This window comes from Schistocerca gregaria, chromosome 5 (genome assembly GCF_023897955.1).
Source record: "Schistocerca gregaria isolate iqSchGreg1 chromosome 5, iqSchGreg1.2, whole genome shotgun sequence".
Classification (NCBI taxonomy): domain Eukaryota; kingdom Metazoa; phylum Arthropoda; class Insecta; order Orthoptera; family Acrididae; genus Schistocerca; species Schistocerca gregaria.
The window spans coordinates 326888304-326909165 of NC_064924.1; the positions used below are offsets into that span (position 1 = coordinate 326888304).

The 20862-nt window shown below is 40.3% G+C and overlaps 1 protein-coding gene across 1 annotated transcript in view; it reads right to left on the reverse strand.

Moving 5' to 3' along the window:
* Positions 1 to 12770, reverse strand: part of LOC126272415 (uncharacterized) — a 201167-nt gene extending 188397 nt beyond the window's left edge. Inside the window, exon 1 of the mRNA XM_049975254.1 lies at positions 12542 to 12770. The gene's annotated coding sequence lies outside the window, so the exon portion shown is untranslated. The remainder of the gene's footprint in view (positions 1 to 12541) is intronic.
* Between the last annotated feature and the right edge of the window lie 8092 nt (positions 12771 to 20862).

The window sequence follows — 20862 nt, forward strand, 5'->3', positions numbered from 1 at the left end:
ATCATAACTTGTCATAGACTAACTGCAATGCAGATCAGTCATCAGAATTACGCTTAAACCTTTCCAAAACGGATTTGGTAATTTCCTACCTTGAGCGTCTTTGACCTACTTTTAACACCCGCGGGTCCTGTGGCTCCGTTTTCTATGAAGAACTACTTAATCACTTGTTCATATCAAATAATGTGATCTTGAATTACTCAGGAATCTCAAAACGATGTATTTCAGTCTCAAAATGTTAAATTTCTGCAAAGTAAAACCGAATTAGACAGTCGTAAAATGTCAAATGTTGAGTTTTATCATAGCTGTAAACTTCGTTTATCCTGTACTACAAAGTTCTCGATATTGGCATTGAGTTCCTATTTTCAGTTTGAATATCCGATGCATTGCATTCTTTCACAAAAACATATTGAATTATTGCACGATCCTTGCCTGAAACAATTTTTAATAAATATGTCGAACAGACTGCGTACGAATTTTATCAAGGAACTGTATACTGAATGCGAAAATTTTAAGATTTTGTTTATACCTACCTAAGTAAACATTCGTCACAGCAACAATCAAGTCACATCAAGGCAACTAGACACAAGTGATGCCACATAGGCTACCATATTTTTACTGCTATTTAGGCGTATTTTGGAAAAGTAAGTAATCCATTCTCGCGAATTACAACAGTAGATTTACATACAATTGACATTTTGGTTCCACGGTTCTTATCCGAAGGTGGCAGATAACGGCTGACACCGGTAAATGCATATTAATTCGGAACTCATTTTCAATATGTTACCATTTCTGCCTAATAAGCACGATTATGGAATTCAGAGATTGTAATTCTAATGTATTAATATGAAAAAACATTCGGTGACCAATACTGCATCCTCTTAAATTATAAATGTTCATTGGAACTGGTTTTCAACCTAATAGAGCATATGCTGTAAGATTGTAAGCATGGAGACGCGCTTGTTGTTAAACCAGTAACCAAATTTTCAAAACATAGTTTCTACATTCACAGGACTGTTATCGACAGAGACAAGCTGGTCTAGTTAGCTGACAAGACTGCAACCCAAAGAATGAAGGAGAGCTTCACTTGGATTCGTAATTACTACCCATTCTCAGACTGTAAAACTATGAAGTTTGCTGTCTCAAGTGGACTTGAGTTTGTACAGAAATCGCTTGCAGTAAAGCAGTGTAATTTATTACTTGCCAGGAAACACTGTTGTCGTTCTATGCAGTTTGATGAGGTGTACGGAGATCTGCGGGTACACATAAAAAATGAGAGCTCTGTCGGTAGTAGCCAAACTTCCAGTGCCGTGTTCGTACCCGCGTAGGTGGAAGAACACTGACCATATAACTTGTGTCGACAAAGTTTTTTCCTTACAGCCTTCTAGTCTTCTCCACATTATTTTTCATTCTCATATATTATTGATTAAACACAGTGTACCTTAGTATGGACTGCCATTGAAATGTCATTCCTAGACGATGTGGAGGGTAATTAAGACAGTCTCCCCGTCTTCACTCTCACGGAAACTGAGCGTTAACGAAGCTGAGCAACATAGTTCTTTTCTGGAATATGTTGTGCGTTTTGACATAACAGGCCTACCTCTGAGGTTGAGAAGCAACGAAATATGGATGGAATGCTGTGGGTCCTATACTGCCTACTTACAATTAGCATATTCTTTATGCTTAACAAATATTTAATCTCTTCAGATTAATATTACCTACGTTATTGCAGGCTCTTGCCGTGTTAGTAGTGAGGGAATAAGTGAGCGCGTACTAGAAACAATAGTTTATTAGAACTTAATGTTTGCTTGTTTGCGACTCAATAGTGCCCTGTGAAATTCGATGAAAACAAAGGAATGTATTTGGTAAGCAGTGAACCGCTTCATTATTTCTTACAGTCACAATAATCTTTATTATATGATTAGTACACAGAGAGAATACGACGAAGTATATTTGTTATCAGAAAATGTATTAAGCTACAAAAGTAAATAAAGGCGTTAGTATGGATATGAAAATTTGAAGTTATATTTATTGCGAAGAGTGTGAAACCAGTTTTCTTTTTTTTTTTTGTTTTTTGAGAAAATTTTATCCCATTACAGAAATTGATGAACAGTTTGAATGGAAAAGAAAGAAAGTTAAAACAACAAAAAATGCTTTACTCCCAGAATATTTAGAAACTTAAACTACTCGCTGCACAGTACGACACGCACTATATTCGGCATACACTCTCACGTTATAATCGGGCATGGATTCCATTTGGCCGAATTAGAACGAAGTGACCGTAAAATTGCTTAGTGACCGTCTGTTCTGATCTAGCTATGAAATGGTTCAAGTTCAATATTTATCGGACGTTCAATTAGAGCTTTTATTGATATATGATGTACCAATACCATAAACTACAAATCTGTATTCATTTATTCATAAAGTCTGAGTGTAAATGATGAAAAGTACCAAATGGAATTAGTACGTATGTCCAATGCTAAAGAATGCGATAATCTCAAAGTAAGAGAAATGGTGACACGACTAAAACAGTGTTTCCTACCACAAGAAATGTTGGAGGTATGAAAAAGTAAAAAGAAAAGAGACCACATATTCCGAGGGAACAAAGCACTGGAGGACGAAACGAAAATTATAACACAAATGTCATGTCTTTAATTCTCCGTAATGACTGTTTTGGGATAAGATACGAAATAATAATCTATAGCACTTGAAGTATAAAAGAAAGAGGCTCGTTTTCCACAAAGTCCTTCCACTAAAACAAATAAGGTATAAACCGATATGAGAGACAACGTTACTGGAAATTGGCTGCTACTTAAAAGTGCGCCGTTCATATACCATAAGGGCAACAGACTAAAAGAAAATATTCATGACGTATTTCCGGGAAACAACGACGAAAAATCATTTGAAGCTCAAAAAAGAATCATTGAATATAGCAGATTAACTCATTGCCATGTGATAAAAACACCAAGTAAATAGTAGAATATCAGTGAACATGACAATAGCAAGAGTGTGGCGAAACGCAAGATTAAAGAATTATTCGTAACATGTCAACACGAGGAAGTACTAGAATTCTAAAGCAGCACTTCAGAGGTATGAAAGCACAAGGAAGAACAAACAGAAGACAGAAGATGTAAAGAAGTCCAGAAATTACAGTTTCATCAATTACACAATAGACATACAAGACCATCGACAAAGAATACCCAAGCCCCTATCATAAGTGAATATAAAAACAGTTTGATTACATGAAACTATAGATTTGTTTAGGGATCAGAAATTTTTAAAAGGTCGGGTCTATATTTTGAAAAAGTCTTCGGAGAATGTGAAAACAGATGACTCGAATACACCACGAATACAAGCAACTAGGCGGTGACTCTAATCACATGAGGAAAACTAAGAATTTACAGAACGATTAGTTCACTACACTCTGCAGCTTTGAAAAATTTCGTTAAATTAGTAAATCGTACTCTGTACGAGGAACTACACTATAGTTTGTACTTAGTATGTTAATTGGAAGGTCGATAAAATTTAAAATGTCATTATTGCACCGATTATAAAACTGATGTACCTAAAAGTAAAAGAGATGAATGAGGATGAAGTAAATAATAATGAAGAGAAGAAAGGTTCTTGGAGATGGTTTTTTAAAAGAAAATATCAGGGGTAAATATATTTTATGTGCCTTAGGATAATGATGACTGAATGTCGTCAGGTTTGATCGAATGACATGTAATAAAATGTAACGACTCCAAAACCCTATCAGGCCATAATCTGTTACATTTGCCGCAAGCAGTTTAGTTGGCTATATGAAAGCAAAGGAAAGATTATTTGTTCAGACTACAGATCGTGTCTTAATTTTTGTGTTTTTGTTTGTTTGCAAAGTTCCAAATTTCTTAGACAAAAGCTTCCAGGCAGTAGCGTCTAATATGTATAACACAAATTTCAGAAGAATTGAGATGTGTTACATCAAGCTCCAACTTATTTGAGCATGAATATGAAGAGAAAAATTGAAAAGCTAGCTAGAACTTTGTGGTTTTTTCCACCGGCGACTTCCTGTACCGAAGAAAATCATTGCAACTCTTGTTATATTAACAGCAGTCCGCAGTAGTGGTCATTTCAGAATTAATTCAGGTTCGTTCATAAATGAAGAAATAATTAAAATGATAGGCTTCGGTGCCAAAGATCTTCATTCCATCAGGTAGGTGCAAGTTCAGTGTTTCGGTCCTATAATATCAACTTGTCTGCGTATATGAGTATCCCATTCCAAAGGAGGAACATTCAGCTATACACATCATAAATCGCTCGCATCGCAGTTTCCGTTATCTCAGCCCATAGTGGCGACGCCTCTTATGATTTTGATTCTAATGATAAATATATGAACAACTACAATTCTCAGAGGCTGAAGACGTTTATGCTTTGCCAGACTTTTGGAAAACGTTGGTCCATTTGATGATGTACTACGGACAGTCGCTGGGTGGGTAACTGCCTCTAGTTCGTTATGAATTAAGGTTACTATAGTTTTCAAAACCAACAAATTTATCCATGAAGATAAACTGATTGACTGAAGAACGATACTGGTCATAAGTTCAAACGAATGATCTGATCGGCAATAAAGGAAAATCCTGTAAGACATTAATCTTAAGGAAAGGAAGATGGAATAGTCAGACATCAATCTGCAGAAGCGACAAAATTAATAATTATGCAAAATTCATCCATGGATTTTAAAATTTTGTTACTTCAATTTGATGTTCTTATTTTCGTTTCATTATGTCTAGTTTCATGGCACGAGTCTTCCTGATATTTGGGAAAACCCCGAAACATGCATATTTCCCGCCGAAAAGTAATGCACATTTGGAAAATTTAAGATGCAGGTAAGGGATATCAAACTACATAGTGGTGATAATCTATGAGAATACCATTAAAATAGTTCATAGTTACAGTGGTAAACTGATATGTTGCTAAATTATGGGCAAATACTTTGGCCATATTTATATAAGCACTTGTCGAATCACACTTACTGGCAGAATTAAGTAAACGTTAATCGGACGAAGACTTGGGAGACGATTCTCACGCGCTACCGTACAACTGAAGTAATGATGATTGTGAAAATCCATCGCATAAAAGCTAAGCAGGGATACATAATGAGTCTCTACAGCATACGAACGGACAGGCTGATACCGTGACGTATGTTTGTAAATATTGTTAATTCTATACATCTCCGACTCTGATTGTTGATGGACCTGAAACACGTGTAGGTCCTGGTAGTAAAATATTCCTTTTATGAAGATGATGTATTACACAACCCCTTGTGGAAAATTCCGTAGCGTGTTTGCCATCGTTTTTGACAAGAACCCATGACACCACAGCAGCAAAGGTTGGATTGTGAAACTGTAAGCGACCTTCATGTTTCACTAATCGTATAAGTTGTTGCATCTGATGGAAATATCCTAAATTGTACAAAAATATCCGTGGGTGCTAACAAAGTGACATCCCTCACTTCACGATGTTTTCGTAGGGAATTAGGAGTGGTGTCTGAGATCTGATGCTCTTATAATCTTAACGCGACTGAGAGAATAACAATGCATAGATTGTCAGTGAGCATTTTACTTGAGACGATAATCACAGTACTCAAGCTGAATGTGCCGGTCATAACTGGAAGTTGGAGTACAAGCATGCATCTACAGGTATATATGCTTATAGCGTGTTGTAGAGTGAAGGACCTGTCTAAATTATGTATATAGAGGTCAGGGGAAGATATATGTTTACTTGTCAAACATGAAAATAATCTAAGAAAAAATTAGATTAAAAAGGAACACGCGGGAGTAGTCAGGTTCATATCGCCTGTTGGGAATACTTAATTAGATTTATTTAATAAACTGAGGCAAACGAAGCGATCCGAGTGACCGCCATTGTGCAAAGGTGGGAATCTTTCTTTGAATATATACATGTTCACGTACTTTAAGAACAAGCTCCGAAACCATCACAAAAATATAGTAGAAAGTACAGAAATCATATTTTTTCGAAACCGATTCTCAAATTCGGAATCTGAAGTCGAAGTTATTCTTACAAGAAATCTAATGGCATACTGTATATATCCTCGTCACTGAAATGATTATCATCTGAATGGTAACCGTACGACCCAACGAAAATATATTGAAATTATGTCTACTCATCTCTACAACTGGATCTGACAGATGTTATTACAAAGATAAAATCAGAATAGTCAACTTAATGCAAAACTAAAAAAGACCCAAAATCTAAAACAAGATACTTTTAATTTCAATGACGATTACAGTTTTCACGTCTCATCGACGATGTGGTAATCGGATACGGAGTATAAACTCGGTTTAGAGAGGGTCCAGAGAGATATTTGCGATATCCTTTACAAAGAAACCATCCCGACATTTGCCGTGAGATGTTAAGGGAAGCCATGGAAATTCCAAATATGAATCGTGTGACGGGGATTTGAAACGTCGTCCCTTCGAATTCGAGTGCAATATATTAACGCGAAGAACCACTTTTCAGTTTGTTTGCTCATCAACATCTCTATATTGACTATTTAAAGGAGCCCTCTGGACTTTACAATCTTTTTCGGTCTTTAGCTATGCGTATCCGTGTTGTTCCAGCATGGTACCTGATCTTATCCACCCATACTCTACTCCTTTGTTTCTCGATCCGTGGGAATCCAGCAAAGAACTGCTTCAGCTATCGTCCACTCACTTCTTTAAGTGTTCCGCCCATCTTAATTCTACTTTCACTACATTAACAACTACATCTTCTCCTCCAATCTCTTCACTTATAAATTTGCTAGTTTTCATGTATCCTGAAATAATTTCCCTTTACTAGCTGAGTGACTCTCGTATTTTCAATGATTTAAGTCCATGTCGAATGGAAATTATGCAGTTACCAAACAGAGCACATAAATAACTCTATGTAAAACAGAGACAGATTGAAAAAACGTTCGTGAAACACATGACGCACATGAAGCAAGGTGGACCTTCTTTTTAAAATATCAAACTAGAATTTTTCTACTCATTGAAGGGCCAAGTAATGTCGTAACTTTTACTCGGACCATCCAAAAACGTCTGTCTGCGATACTGAAAATCTGGAATTTAGATCCATAAGACACACTCTACTAGAGATTTACGAACCGCCTCGCAGATTCCGAGATTATACGTAGTCATCAATCTGATACCTTTAAGACGGCGTCATTAGTAAAACAGTAGACATATCAGTATCTCTATTTTCACAAAAGCGAACCGATTAAAGTGAATCAGTTACAGATATGAAAATTATTATTTTTTACCCCAATTTAAGCAGAATAATTTGAGCAAACACCCACTTTGATAAGAAACTAAACGAGATCTGACCCCAAACCTACGTCTAAGTGGATGGTAACCCACTGAGATACAAGAAAATGCGGTTCTGAAAGTATGTAAAAATGCTAAAAAAATGTATCATTCTTTCATTGTTTACAGCACGTTACTAATAAAATCATATTGCTAGGTAGGTCAGTACTGAACGTTTCTGGGGCTCTTACTATGTGTAATTCTAAATAAGAAAAAATGTGGCTACTTATGTGTCACTGGGCTACAAGTTTGTCGTATAGCGGCTACATGCAAAGAGTTGGGTAACAGCCTATGAAATTTGTATTCAGGCGTGACTGCACGCCGGGCATATTTAGATGGTCTTCTTGTTGTCGTTGTTGTGGTTTGCACTTCAGAGACTGGTTTGATGCAGCTCTCCATGCTACCCTACCCTATGCAAGCTTCTTCATCTCGAAGTACCGACTTCAACCTACATCCTTTTGAATATGCTTAGTGCATTCATCTCTTGGTCTCCCTCTACAATTTTTACCCTCCACGCCACCCTCCAGTACTAAATTGGTGATCCCTTGATGCCTCAGAACATGTGCTGCCAACCGATCCCATCTTACAGGCAAGTTGTACCACAAATTCCTCTTCTCCGCAATTCTATTTGGTACCTCCTCATCAGTTATGTAATTTATCCATGTCATCATCAGAATTCTTCTGTAGCAGCACATTTCGAAAGTTTCTATTCTCTTCTTGTCTAAACTATTTATCGTCCATGTTTCACTTCCATACATAGTTATGCACCATACAAATACCATCAGAGAAGACTTCCTGACAGTTAAATGTATACTTGATGTTAACTAAGCTCTCTTCTTCAGAAACGCTTTCCTTACACTAGCAGTCTACATTTTATATCCTCTCTACTTCGACCATCATGACTTATTTTTGCTCCCCAAATAACAAAACTCATCTAGTCCCTTAAGTGTCTCATTTCCTAATCTAACTCCATTAGCATCAGACGATCTTACATAAGAGTAAAAAACTACTTGCTTTAAGAACAGAATTAAGAATCTAATTGACAGCAAGCTGTTTCTCGCATGTGTCTATCTGGTGAACTACATACACAACAGTTTTCAAAAAGAAAAAAGGGAAAAAAAGGAAAAGGTTAGTTGCGAGTAGATTCCCCCACTGAGAGATTCATACAAATTTGATTATATATATAGACATTTCATCCAATCAGCGAATCGAGGGTTGCGACGGAATTTTCCTGTTGTCGACATTGGAACTGGGTAGATACCGGTCCCAGAGATTCCAAGGCTTTTGATGATGTTGTAATTTTGCTTTTGAAGTCGGATAACAAAAGATAATGGATATATTTTTTCATGTGATAGAATTATAAATTCACAATTTTCGAATGTTTCCTTTGCTCGTACACTGAAACCTTTCTTCTTGTCAAATTTCACGGTCTAGGCCAATGGGAAATATGGTATAGTCTTTTATGAGAGACTTAACGATAGTAAAAATACGGGACATAAATGACTACATCTTTTGATTGCTTTGACGCAGAACCTAACGTTTTTTATGACATCAAGGGACCATAGACGTTAGTACATGACATAAATTTCAACTTTATACGTCCATCCATTTCTTCATAAAAGGGGGCTTAACAGAAAGACTGATAGGCAGTCAGTAGAATAACAAGAAGCAGAAATCTTTTTGTCTTGTGATATAATCCTGACTCAACAGTTTTGGGTGTTTTTCTTCGGTTTTACTACGAAATCTTGCTTCTTGGGAAATTTCATGATTACATAGCAATCGGAAGTATCCTATAGGTTTTCATGAGTGAGTTTCTGAGTATCAAAATATATGACATAAATGGCCGGATCATCTCACTGAATTGACTTAAAAGCTTCAAGATTTCCATTTAAAAGGGAGTGTAGACCTTAACATGTGACGTAAATTTCAACTTGATACGTGTACTCGTTCCTGAAAGAAAGAGTCTTGTCAGTCGAACATACAGACAGACAGACAACGAAGTGACCCTATAAGAAGGGCTCCATTTTTTTCCCATTGAGGTGGGGAACCGTAATTATTCACCTGAATAGAAAAGGTGGCTTCCAAATTAAGGTGTACTATATTCATGCATTTTAGGCTTTTACTTAGGAGTTTAAACATTCACCCCTTTCAGGCCTTAAGCGATTTTTAATGAAGAGTTATGAAGATCTGTTTTCTAGTAGTAGACGGAATTCTTGAGCAGTTGTCTACCGGATGATGGATGGTATTCTCACACTGTTGTAGCTGTCTCTATCCTGAGAATATTACTTCGTAAAATAAACAGTCATTTAATCACCAAAATTATGATTCACTGTATAAAAAGTCGCAATAAACTGTTCGCCCGAAGTGTTTGTAAACATTACTTTCCTTTTAACCATTCGCCATGCATTAAATTTACCGCTGGTCTAATCCACAGAGCTGAATGCGGTATTTGTGCGTGGCTAGGCGGAAATGATTAGCAAACAAAATAAGAAATACTCATTCTTTTCAACTTCCTCCAGTGTGCAAGTTTCATGGGATTAATCATATTTTAGTTTCTAAAGACGTACTACAACACCCACTATTTTCTACCTTCTCACCTCATATCTCACCTCATATCAGGTGCCAAAATATGCCCAGCACCTCAAGTAGTCAGACTGCGTCGCAATTACCATCAAAAATATTATATGCTTTCGAAAGATTCCTTCTTAACAATTGCTAGAAAGAGAAAACTGCTACTTAATTTCAGTCTTCAGTCATGAAATTATTAAGGATACTTGTTGTGGCTCACTAAACGTAAGATCAGTATTTTAAAAAGGCTAAAGAGATTGAAAGATTGAGTAACTAATTACTTTCCACTGGTAGGCCACTGCTTTGCTATTTTTTTTACAGTTCAAGAGTGTTTAATCACATTCGTTTCCAATTATTTTAGCGAGGACTCGGATAACCTCACAGCTGGTCGCCCTTAATCGACAAACAGACACACATAGGTTCATAGTTAGCCTTCAAGCCTTCACTGAAGGATATTTCTTGTTTGTGCTACCTCTCGGGGAAGGGAAATGTGTGTTATATCTCAATAAAAAAAAGCTTTAGAAATGGGAAAAACTCTTTTAATTTGCATCAGATATAGACACTGAACCGATCAATGGAAAACCGACATAAAAAGAGCTATGACAAACCACTATTTAATGAACAGGGTGAACGTGAACCTCCTCGACGCAGTTTGGAAGTTACTTCAGGGACATTTTCCTGTATTTCGGTGTAAGAGATCACGGTGCTTCCTGAAAGAGAATATAGTTGTCTCTTTTCAGTTTGTTAACCCAGTTAGATTTTGTCCCCTTAACAATAACTTCCAAACAATGAAAATGTCTGTAGTACGCAAACACCATAACATGAAAAGATCCGGTTTCTTGTAATTGTCTTTATAAAGGCGGAATAGTTATTTAACGTTGCAGCCGTCGCTACGGAGACATCTCGGTGTTAGTATCGCTGTGCTACTTTTCCATGAGATTCTTATCGCCCACCGGTCCGTTAGTACACCTGTCAAGACTACTGTGTACCAGTGTTAACTTACAACTGCTGTTTCCGGAAAAACGGAATGAGACAGATCCCAGCAGTAGTTAATGCAAGATTGACGGCGAAGAATAACGCGAGCAGTATTGTTGGCAACATGAAGTACGTGAGTGCACGAAAAAAGTTTGTTACAATCCATCGCATATAACCGACATTTACGCCATTGTCGAGATATTTTCAATGCACAGCAAAGATAAAGTGGGGTAAAAAATGAAACATATTATTAGTATGTACCGAGCCATCGAAATCCCTTGATGAGTTATTCCAACTTACTGCTAAATTATCCCTTAGAAACACTGATATCCTCTCGGTGAAGTCTGTTATCGCTGTATATTGATGAAATCTGATATGGATTGAATAAAGTGTAAATCGTTAAAAAGTGGTGACTGCTGGTTTCTGACTTTCAGCCAACAAATGGTAAATGTGATCAAGTAAGTTTAAGATAGTTTAAGAAATTATTTACAAGCGGTATTGCTGCAAATGAATATTTTACGTTTATTGCGCATGCGCTAGGTCCCAAGTAACCATCCAGTACCTTAAAGAATTCATTACAATGGTTGTGACCCCTCTCTTGAGAGGCGGGGGAGAATCCAGCTGTATTTACAATCATATGTTTGTTCTGTTCTCTCACCTTGTTGGATTACAAAGGCATATCCGAGAGCAGAAGATCAACTGGCACATAAATGATGCTGTTAACTTATTAACTGCATAAAAGAACTATTACCAAAGAATATCTGGACAAGCTCTGAAGTTCTGTCGGTACAGTTCAGATGCACCCTATGTACAGGGTGTCTAAAAATTTTTCATCAGATTGAAACAAGTGATAGTCAGCCGACAACCGGTTATATTGAGGTGGGGAACCAATGGTCGGAAATGTATATTTATTGTGTTACGGACACACAGCGTACATCGCATAACAATAAAAAAGCCCGCAATAAATATTCAAAGCGACGAACGCCAGTCTCGCAACGACATGTATTGCAACGGCGAATGCTTTTCTGCCGCGGTGTCTCAAAGTTTCAGGTGTCTGTTGGACCAGGACACGAGCCACTCTGACCCCAGTAGAAACGGATGAAGATTCCAGGGATCTCCGGCAGATATATTGATACTGGCGGTCGTCGTTTTCAAGAATTACTACGAGCTATGCTGCTGTTTTGCGGTGTACGCTGTGTATGTCCAAAAAACAGTGGAATTGCATTCCCGACCATTGGTTACCTATCTCAATATCATCGGCTCTGAAGTCATCATTTGTTTCAATATGACACAAAACGTTTGAAATACACTATAATGACTAGTAAAGAAGTGCATCACCTTCCTCAGGTTGTATTAGTACGGGCAGAATTAATGAACAGCTAGCGTCAGATCATTTCTGTAGACTTCAACATTACTACAATGGGGATTCCATTTGTCCGTAGGACAGTCGCTTATTCTATCGCAGGAGAGTCATTCAATGCAGTAATCACCGAAGAAGTAGAAGCTATGTTCATTTCTATAATTTATCGCAATGGAGTTATTGCTGCAGCACTGCGTACCATGGATTGAAAGTGGTAAGGGAAAAACAAAGCTGAGGCGATCCCGGACTGCAGGGGTGCGCGCTTAATACGCGAACCACAGCAGGCGGCAGTACTCACTGTGAGCTAGTGTTGCGTGGCCGTCGCCGGTCGTCGGCTCCTCACCGGCGGCACGGTGCGATGGTCGTGGAGGCGCCGCTGGGTGTCGGGACGCGCGGCCGCCCTGCGCCGACTGAGCGCCGCGCCACGACGCCCGCAGACGGCCGCGCGCCGTCGACGTCGTCGTCTTCGGCGCCGCCACGCCGCGCCGCGCCACGGCTCCCGTTCCGCCGGCTCCGCTTACGTCCCGCGTTCTGCACGGCAGCGCCGCCGGCTCTGGCGGCCGTCCGGCGTACTGCGGCTCGCGGGCCGATACCGCTACCGTGCTGCCGTCTAGGCGCTACCAGACCTTTGCGTCGGGTATCTGTGTTCCGGATACCAATCTGTAAAGTGTGCTTCAGCAGAGTTGTCAGATAAAATCGTGTGCACACATAACCAGTTGGGTCTGATAATTGTACCTAAGTCGGCTATTTACAATTTGTACATAAACCAGATGGTAGTTACAAGAGTAGAGGGACTTGAAAGGAAAGCAGTGGTTGGGAAGGGAGCGAGACAGGGTTGTAGCCTCTCCCCGATGCTATTCAATCTGTATATTGAGCAAGCAGTAAAGAAAACAAAAGAAAAGTTCTGGGCAGGTATTAAAATCCATGGAGAAGAAATGAAAACTTTGACGTTTGCCGATGACGTTGTAATTCTGTCAGAGACAGCAAATGACTTGGAGGGGCGGTTGAACGAAATGGACAGTGTCTTGAAAGGAGGATATAAGATGAACGTCAACAAAAGCAAAACGAGTATAATAGAATGTAGACGAATTAAGTCGGTTGATGCTGAGAGAATTAGATTAGGAAATGAGACACTTGAAGTAGTAAAGGACTTTTGCTATTTGGGATGCAAAATAATTGATGGTGGTCGAAGTAGAGAGGATATAAAATGTAGACTGGCAACGGCAAGGAAATCGTTTCTGAAGAAGAAAAATTTGTTGACATCGAGTATAGATTTCATGACAGGAAGTCGTTTCTGAAAGCATTTGTATGGAGTGTAGCCATGTATGGAAGTGAAAAACCAAGCGAGGTGGCGCAGTGATAGCACACTGGACTCGCATTCGCGAGGACGACGGTTCAGTCCCGCCTCCGGCCATCCTGATTTACGTTTTCCGTGATTTCCCTAAATCGTTTCGGGCAAATTGCGGGATGGTTCCTTTGAAAGGGCACGGCCGATTTCCTTCCCAATCCTTCCCTAACCCGAGTTTGCGATCCGTCTCTAATGACCTCGTTGTCGACTGGACGTTAAACACTCACCACCACCTATGGAAGTGAAAGGTTGACGATAAATAGTTTAGACAAGAAGAGAATAGAAGCTTTCGAAATGTGGTGCTACAGAAGAATGGTAAAGATTAGAAGGGTAGATCACCTAACTAATGAAGTATTGAATAAAATTGGGGAGAAGAGGAGCTTATGGCACAACTTCACTTGAAGAAGGGATCGGTTGGTAGGGCATTTTCTGAGACATCGAGGGATCACTAATTTAGTATTGGATGGCAGCGTGGAGGGTAAAAATCGTAGAGGAAGATCAGGAGATGAGTACAGTAAGCAGATTCAGAAGGATGTAGGCTGCAGTAGGTACTGGGAGATGAAGAATGTGGCACAGGATAGAGTAGCATGGAGAGCTGCATCAAACCAGTCTCAGGACTCAAGACCACAACAAGTCGGCGCCACAAATCCTGCTGAGTGGAAAAACTGTATCAATGTGAAATTAAAACGTCATTCACGATGAAAAGCAACAACACCATTATTTTCACTCAGAATGTAAAAAGATTAGCAATAATACCCAAGACTTGAAGAAAGTTAAATATTTTTAACCTACTGTCGAAAAAGAAAAATACAGTTAGTTGACTCAAATTTTAGAAGTTTGAAACTACATGAGCAACGCTTTAACTGTCCACGTGTGTGACAGATGGCTAGAAATTCATAAAAACTCGAAATTACGTAAAACAAAAATTTCTCCTAAGTTAAGGCCTTAGGAAAATAAATTAGCAGTATTAAGAAAGGAGGAAAGCAATCTTTAGGATCAAGCACTTGAAAAAAAGCACAGAAAAGTTCGTAAAATTAAAAGAGTTCTAAAATTTGAAAACACTTAGCTCATTCATTTATATGACCTTGTCGTGTCTATTCTTTCGGGTACCTCCGAAACAACAGACTTCACTCATTCATACGACTGATTCGCTTCGTTGGGCGATGAATCCACCACCTTCAGTGCACTTGCGGGAATGTCAAAGCAGTGAGCGTGAATGACATGGATGGGGACTACGGACACGTTTCGCTAGTTGGGAATCTGGATTGGCCAAGAGGCTTGTCGAGATGGCACCGGAACTACACTCATGCTCATAAATTAAGGATAATGCTTATACATGGTGAAACAACGCTCTGGTGGACGGTTTGCGGGCTTAAATCACCTCGAGGTATGACTATACGGTACATTTGACCTCCTGTTGTCTCACGGTGGCGCTGGCTGCAGTCCATATATGCAGACATGTGTTGGTGCATGTCAGAGTACGGTGCAGTGAATAAGTGTGGAGGCGTTTTCAAACGTGCTAATGGGGACTGTGTGTTGAAAATGGCTCAAAGACCACATGTTGATGGCGTTATGAGAGGTAGAACACTAGGGAGACTGGGGGCTGGTCGAACACAGCAGGTCGTAGCATGGACCCTCCGTGTGCCACAAAGTGTGATCTCAAGATTACGGCAACGATTCCAGCGGACTGGAAACGTGTCCAGGCGCTACAGCATGGGGTATCCACAGTCTACAACACCACAAGAAGACCGATATCTCACCATCAGTGCCCGCAGACAGTCACGGAGTACTGCAGGTAGCCTTGCTCGGGACCTTACCGCAGACACTGGAACATTTGTCTCCAGACACACTGTGTACAGACGACTGATTGGACATGTTTTATTGGCCTGGAGACATGCAAGGTGTGTTCCACTGACCCCTGGTCACAGGAGTGCCCGAAAAGCCTGGTGTCAAGAACACAGTGGTCCCAGGTTATGTTCACGGACAAGTCCTGGTACACTCTGAACAGTGATTTCCGCCCGGTTTTTACCTTGCGTGAACCAGGAACCAGATACAATCCCCTTAATGTTCTAGAAAGGGACCTGAATGGAGTTCGTGGTTTGATGCTGTGATGTGGGATTATCATTGGTGCACGTACAATCTTGCATGTCTTTGACGAACTGTAACATGTCAGGTGTATCAGGACGTCATTTTGCGCCAGTATGTCCGACTTTTAAGGGGTGCAGTGGGTCCCATCTTCCTCCTGGTGGATGATAACGCACCGCCTCACCGAGCTGCCATCGTGGAGGGGTACCTTGAAACAAAATATATCAGGCGAATGGTGGTGGCCTGCCTGTTCTTTAGACCAAACCCATATCGAGCACGTTTGGGATGCTCTCGGTAGACGCATCGCTGCACATCTTCAAACCCCTACGGCACTTCAGGAGCTCCGACAGTCACTGGTGCAAGAGTGAGAGGCTATACCCCAGCAGCTGCTCGACCACCTGATCCTGAGTACGCCAACCCATTTTGCGGCCTGTGTAAGCGTGCATGGTGATCATATCCCATATTGATGTCGGGGTACACGCGCAGGAAACAGTGGCGTTTTGTAGCACATGTGTTTCGGGACTGTTTTCTCAACTTATGACCAATACCATGGACTTACACATCTGCGTCGTGTGTGTTCCCTATGTGTCAATGCTATTAGCGTCAATTTTGTGTAGTGCCACGTTGTGAGGGACCACATTCTGCAATTATCCTTAATTTATGAGCATGAGTGTAGATGAACGCAGTGTGCGGAGGGCGCAGTGGTTAAAGCAACAGACAGGTAAGCAAGAGATCCTGGCTTCGAATCCCCGTCCTCAACAAATTTTCACTCGTCGCCGCTGATTCCGCAAAAAGTCCCGAAGCAGCTGATATCAATAGTCCCTTCCCTTTACCTTCATTTGTCCCCACTTAACCTTCAATTCGTATAATACCTAACTCCTTCTTTGGCCATGACAACAGGGCAGCCAAAGGAAACTAAATGCAGAATAAGCGCATCCCAAGCTACCTGAAATGATGGCTAACACTTCTAATACATCTGCTGCCTGTGGACAAACATCGTGAAGCTGGTCTAAACTGGCCGGTAGCACTGAATGCCAGCCGTGGTTGCAAAACGAAATCAATTTCTGAGGTAGCTCAAAACACAGCAAAGCTTCTAAATAATAAGAGTATCCTCGAGCCAACCTGTAATGCAGACAAAAGACGATTGGTTAAGTTGTAGCAGTTATTTAAACCCAGACTCGATACAAAATATAGAACAGAACGGCCAGGTTTCAAGAAAGGCAATTAAAGCAAGCTACCAATAATGGAATAACCTCTAATATTAACAATTACTGTGAAATTGTTAATTAAATACCTTTATGGGTGAATTCAGAGGATATGTATCAATTATTGTTGGCCTAAGTACAAGCTGCACCTTAAATTAGCTGTTAATGGCAGTTATTAGCAGATAATGAGCGTCACAGTACGGCACCTTAAAAACTTGTTGCGTTAGCGGCACAGTAAAATGATGAGAGCGATTTCATATAAAAGATAATAACACACCCTCTGTTGGCTTGCTAATCAAAAGGCAGGTACTCTAAGAACACCTCTAGCAATATTTGCGCTGTGGACTGGCATAAGCTTACGGGGAACCTCAGCCATAGAAACTGAAATAAGGTGCATTTAAATAAATGGTTCAGATGGCTCTGAGCACTATGGGTCTTCACATCTAGGGTCATCAGTCCCCTAGAACTTAGAACTACTTAAACCTAACTAACCTAAGGATATCACACACATCCATGCCCGAGGCAGGATTCGAACCTGCGACCGTAGCAGTCACGCGGTTACGGACTGAAGCGCATAGAACCGCTCGGCCACCGCGGCCAACGGCATATAAATAGCTAAAGAAACCTAGAGATGAGCTACTTTTAATACCAAAACTGTTTAAAGCTTTAAACCAGCATTTCTTCTCTCAATACACGAGCAGATACAAACAAACACATGCCCAAAGCGTCAGCCGCCTCAATCACACCGTGCCCCAGCACGCAAAGACTCTTAGCGAAGCTCGAAAGAAAATAACTAAAAGTCACTAAAGTTTTAACATATGAAAAAAATTGTAGAACACAGTTTACTGTCAATATCATAGAAAGAGCGCCTTTCTTATGAAGATCAAGTTTATGTCACCTCAGCTGGCAGCTTAAATAACAGTTACAAATATATCAGCTAGTTTTCGTCCCTTTTCTTTGTATTTTTTTTAAAGAGGGGGAGGGGGGTAAGAGTCTTAGAATATATCGATGCTCCAACCTCATACAACAGTTTCAAGGCACATTCTAAATCACGCAACGAACAGCGCCACATGTAAAAGTAGAAACAGTTGCTAAGCAAGGAGTGAGAGATTAACAACGTATAATTCGCCAACTTCCCGATACGAAACACTTCGCATTCGAGCTAGCCAAGAATTAAATTACTAACACCGAGGCAAAGGTGGAACCAAACCACCGTCCACAACATGGCAGCGCTCAATAAGGCGCTGCGGTGGGAACAGCATGTACCCTGCCATAATACACTACGGCCAACCAAATGCCAAACCAAACCGACCGGCTTCGCGTCCGTCTACTTTCTCACCAGCCGCCTGTACTCGCTACAACAATCCAGCCGCCTACTTGCGTCATTTGGCCGACTCAGAACACTCAGAAACCAAAGAGCGCGTCTCTTGGCGAAAACAGGGTCGATATGAGACCCCATGGCTGAACCTTAGACTAGGTTTCCTTCTCATCAGACGTACTGGTGCCGAAAATGACTAACTACATTTCATACAAGTATAATAAAAAGCTAAAAGTAACAAATAAAAGCTAATCTGCGTGGTTCTCAAGACGCAAACGGATTTCTGTCTGGACTGCAAATAGATTGCAGCCTTTCTTCGCCACGACATTGGAAGGGGGAGGGTGCACAACCCGTCACCCTGACTGTCTTCCACCCTATAGGTTCTCCTTGCTTACAGCCGGTCGCAGATCATTCTACCATCCAAGCTGCTGCCTCCCTTTCTTCTGACTGGTTTGATGCGGCCCGCCACGAATTCCTCTCCTGTGCCAACCTCTTCAGCCCACAGAAGCACTTGCAACATACGTAATCAATAATTTTATGGATGCATTCCAATCTCTGTCATCTTCTACAGTTTTTACCCTCTAGAACTCCCTCTAGTACGATGGAAGTCATTCCCTTGATGTCTTGACAGACGGCCTGTCATCCTGTTACTTCTTCTTGTCACCGTTTTCTGTGAACACCTTTCCTCAATGATTCTTACCTTATCATGCCACCTAATTTTCAACATTCATCTGTAGCGCCACATCTCAAAAGCTTTGATTCTCTTCTGTTCCGGTTTTCCTACAGTCCATGTTTCACTACCATACAACGCTGTGCTGAAAATGTACATTCTCAGAACAGTCTTCCACAAATTAAGGTCTATATTTGATACTAGTCGACTTATCTAGGCCTGGAATGCCCTCTCTGCCAGTGCTACTCTGCTTTTGGTGTACTCCTTGCTCCGTCCGTCATTGGTTATTTTGCGGCCTATGTAGTAGAATTACTTTACGTCATCTACTTCGTGACCGTCAATTCTGATGTTAAGTTTCTCGCTTTTCTCATTTCTGCTGCTTCTTACTACTTTCGGTTTACTCTCTTTCCATAATCTGTACTCATTAGACTGTTTATTTCTTTCAGCAGATCTTGTACGAGTAATCCTTCTCCACTTTCACTCAGGATACCAATGTCACCAGCGAATCGTATGACTGATATCCTTTCATTTTGAATTTAAATCTCTCTCCTAAACCTTCCTTAGCCTTTCATCAATCTTTCTTCGATGTACAGATTGAACAGTAAGGGAGAAATGCTAAACCCTTGTCTTACACCATTTTAAATCCGAGCACTTCTTTTTTGGTCGACCACTCTTAATGTTCCCTCTTGCTTCTTGCAGATATTGCGCATTACTCGTCGCTCCCTACAGTTTATCGCTATTTTTCTCAGAATTTCCATCTTGCAACATTTTAAATTGTCGAACGCTTTTTTCGGGTCGACAAATCCTGAGAACGTGTCTTGATTTTTCTTTAGTTCCGTCTTCATCCAACACATGCCCAGTTTCCTTTTCAATTCTTCTGTATATTATTCATCTCAACAGCTTGGATGTGTGGGCTGCTAAGCTGATTGTGTGATAATTCTCGCACTTATCAGCTCCTGCAGTCTTGGGAATTGTGTGGACTATATTTTTCCGGAACGCAAATTGTATGTTCCTAGGCTCACACGATCTATGAACCAACGTGAATAGTCGTTTTGTTGCCACTTTTCCCTATTATTTCAGATATTCTGATGGAATATTAGCTATCGCTTCTGCCCTATCTCATCTTAAGTGCTCCAAAACTCTTTTAAAATCTGCATCTCTCTAAAGCGACTGTATCTTTTTCTGTCACATCAGACAAATCTTCCCCCTCATACAGGCCTTCAGTTCACTCTTTCCACCACTCCGCTCTCTCCCTGCATTTAACAGTAGAATTCTCGTTGCACTTTTAGAGTTACCATTGACACCGGAGCCTGTTTGACTTCACTATATGCTGGGTCAGTCCTTCGGACAATCATGCCTTTTTCGACTCCTTCACATTTCTCATGCTGCCATTTCGTCTTCGCTTCCCCAAAGTTCTATTTATTTAATTACTCAGTGACTTGTATTGCTCTATTCCTAATTTTCCCTGAACATTTTTGTACTTTCTTCGTTAAGCGATGAACTGAAGTATTTCTTTTGTTACCCATGGTTTCTCTGTAGTTAACATATTTTTCTTTCTAACTTCTGTGATTGCCCTTTTTAGAGATGTACAGTCATCTTCAGCTATACGGCCTACTGAGCTATTCATTAGTGTTGTAACTATAGCCTTAGAAAACTTCAAGAGTATCTTGGCATTCCTTAATACTGCCACTTATTTGCATATTGATTCTTCCTAACTAATCTCTTAAACTTCAGCCAACTCTTCATCACTACTACATCGTGATCTGCGTCTGTATCTGCTCATCGGTAAGCCTTACAATCCGCCATCTGATTTCGGAATCTCTGCCTGATCGTGATGGAATTCCGTATCTCCCTGCCTTTTCCAAGTATACCTCCTCATCTTTTGACTCTTGAACAGATTATTCTCTATTACTAGCTTAAATTTCCTATAGAAATCCATTAGTCTTTCTCCTCTTTCTTTCCTTGTCCCAAGCTCATAGTCTCCTGTAACCAT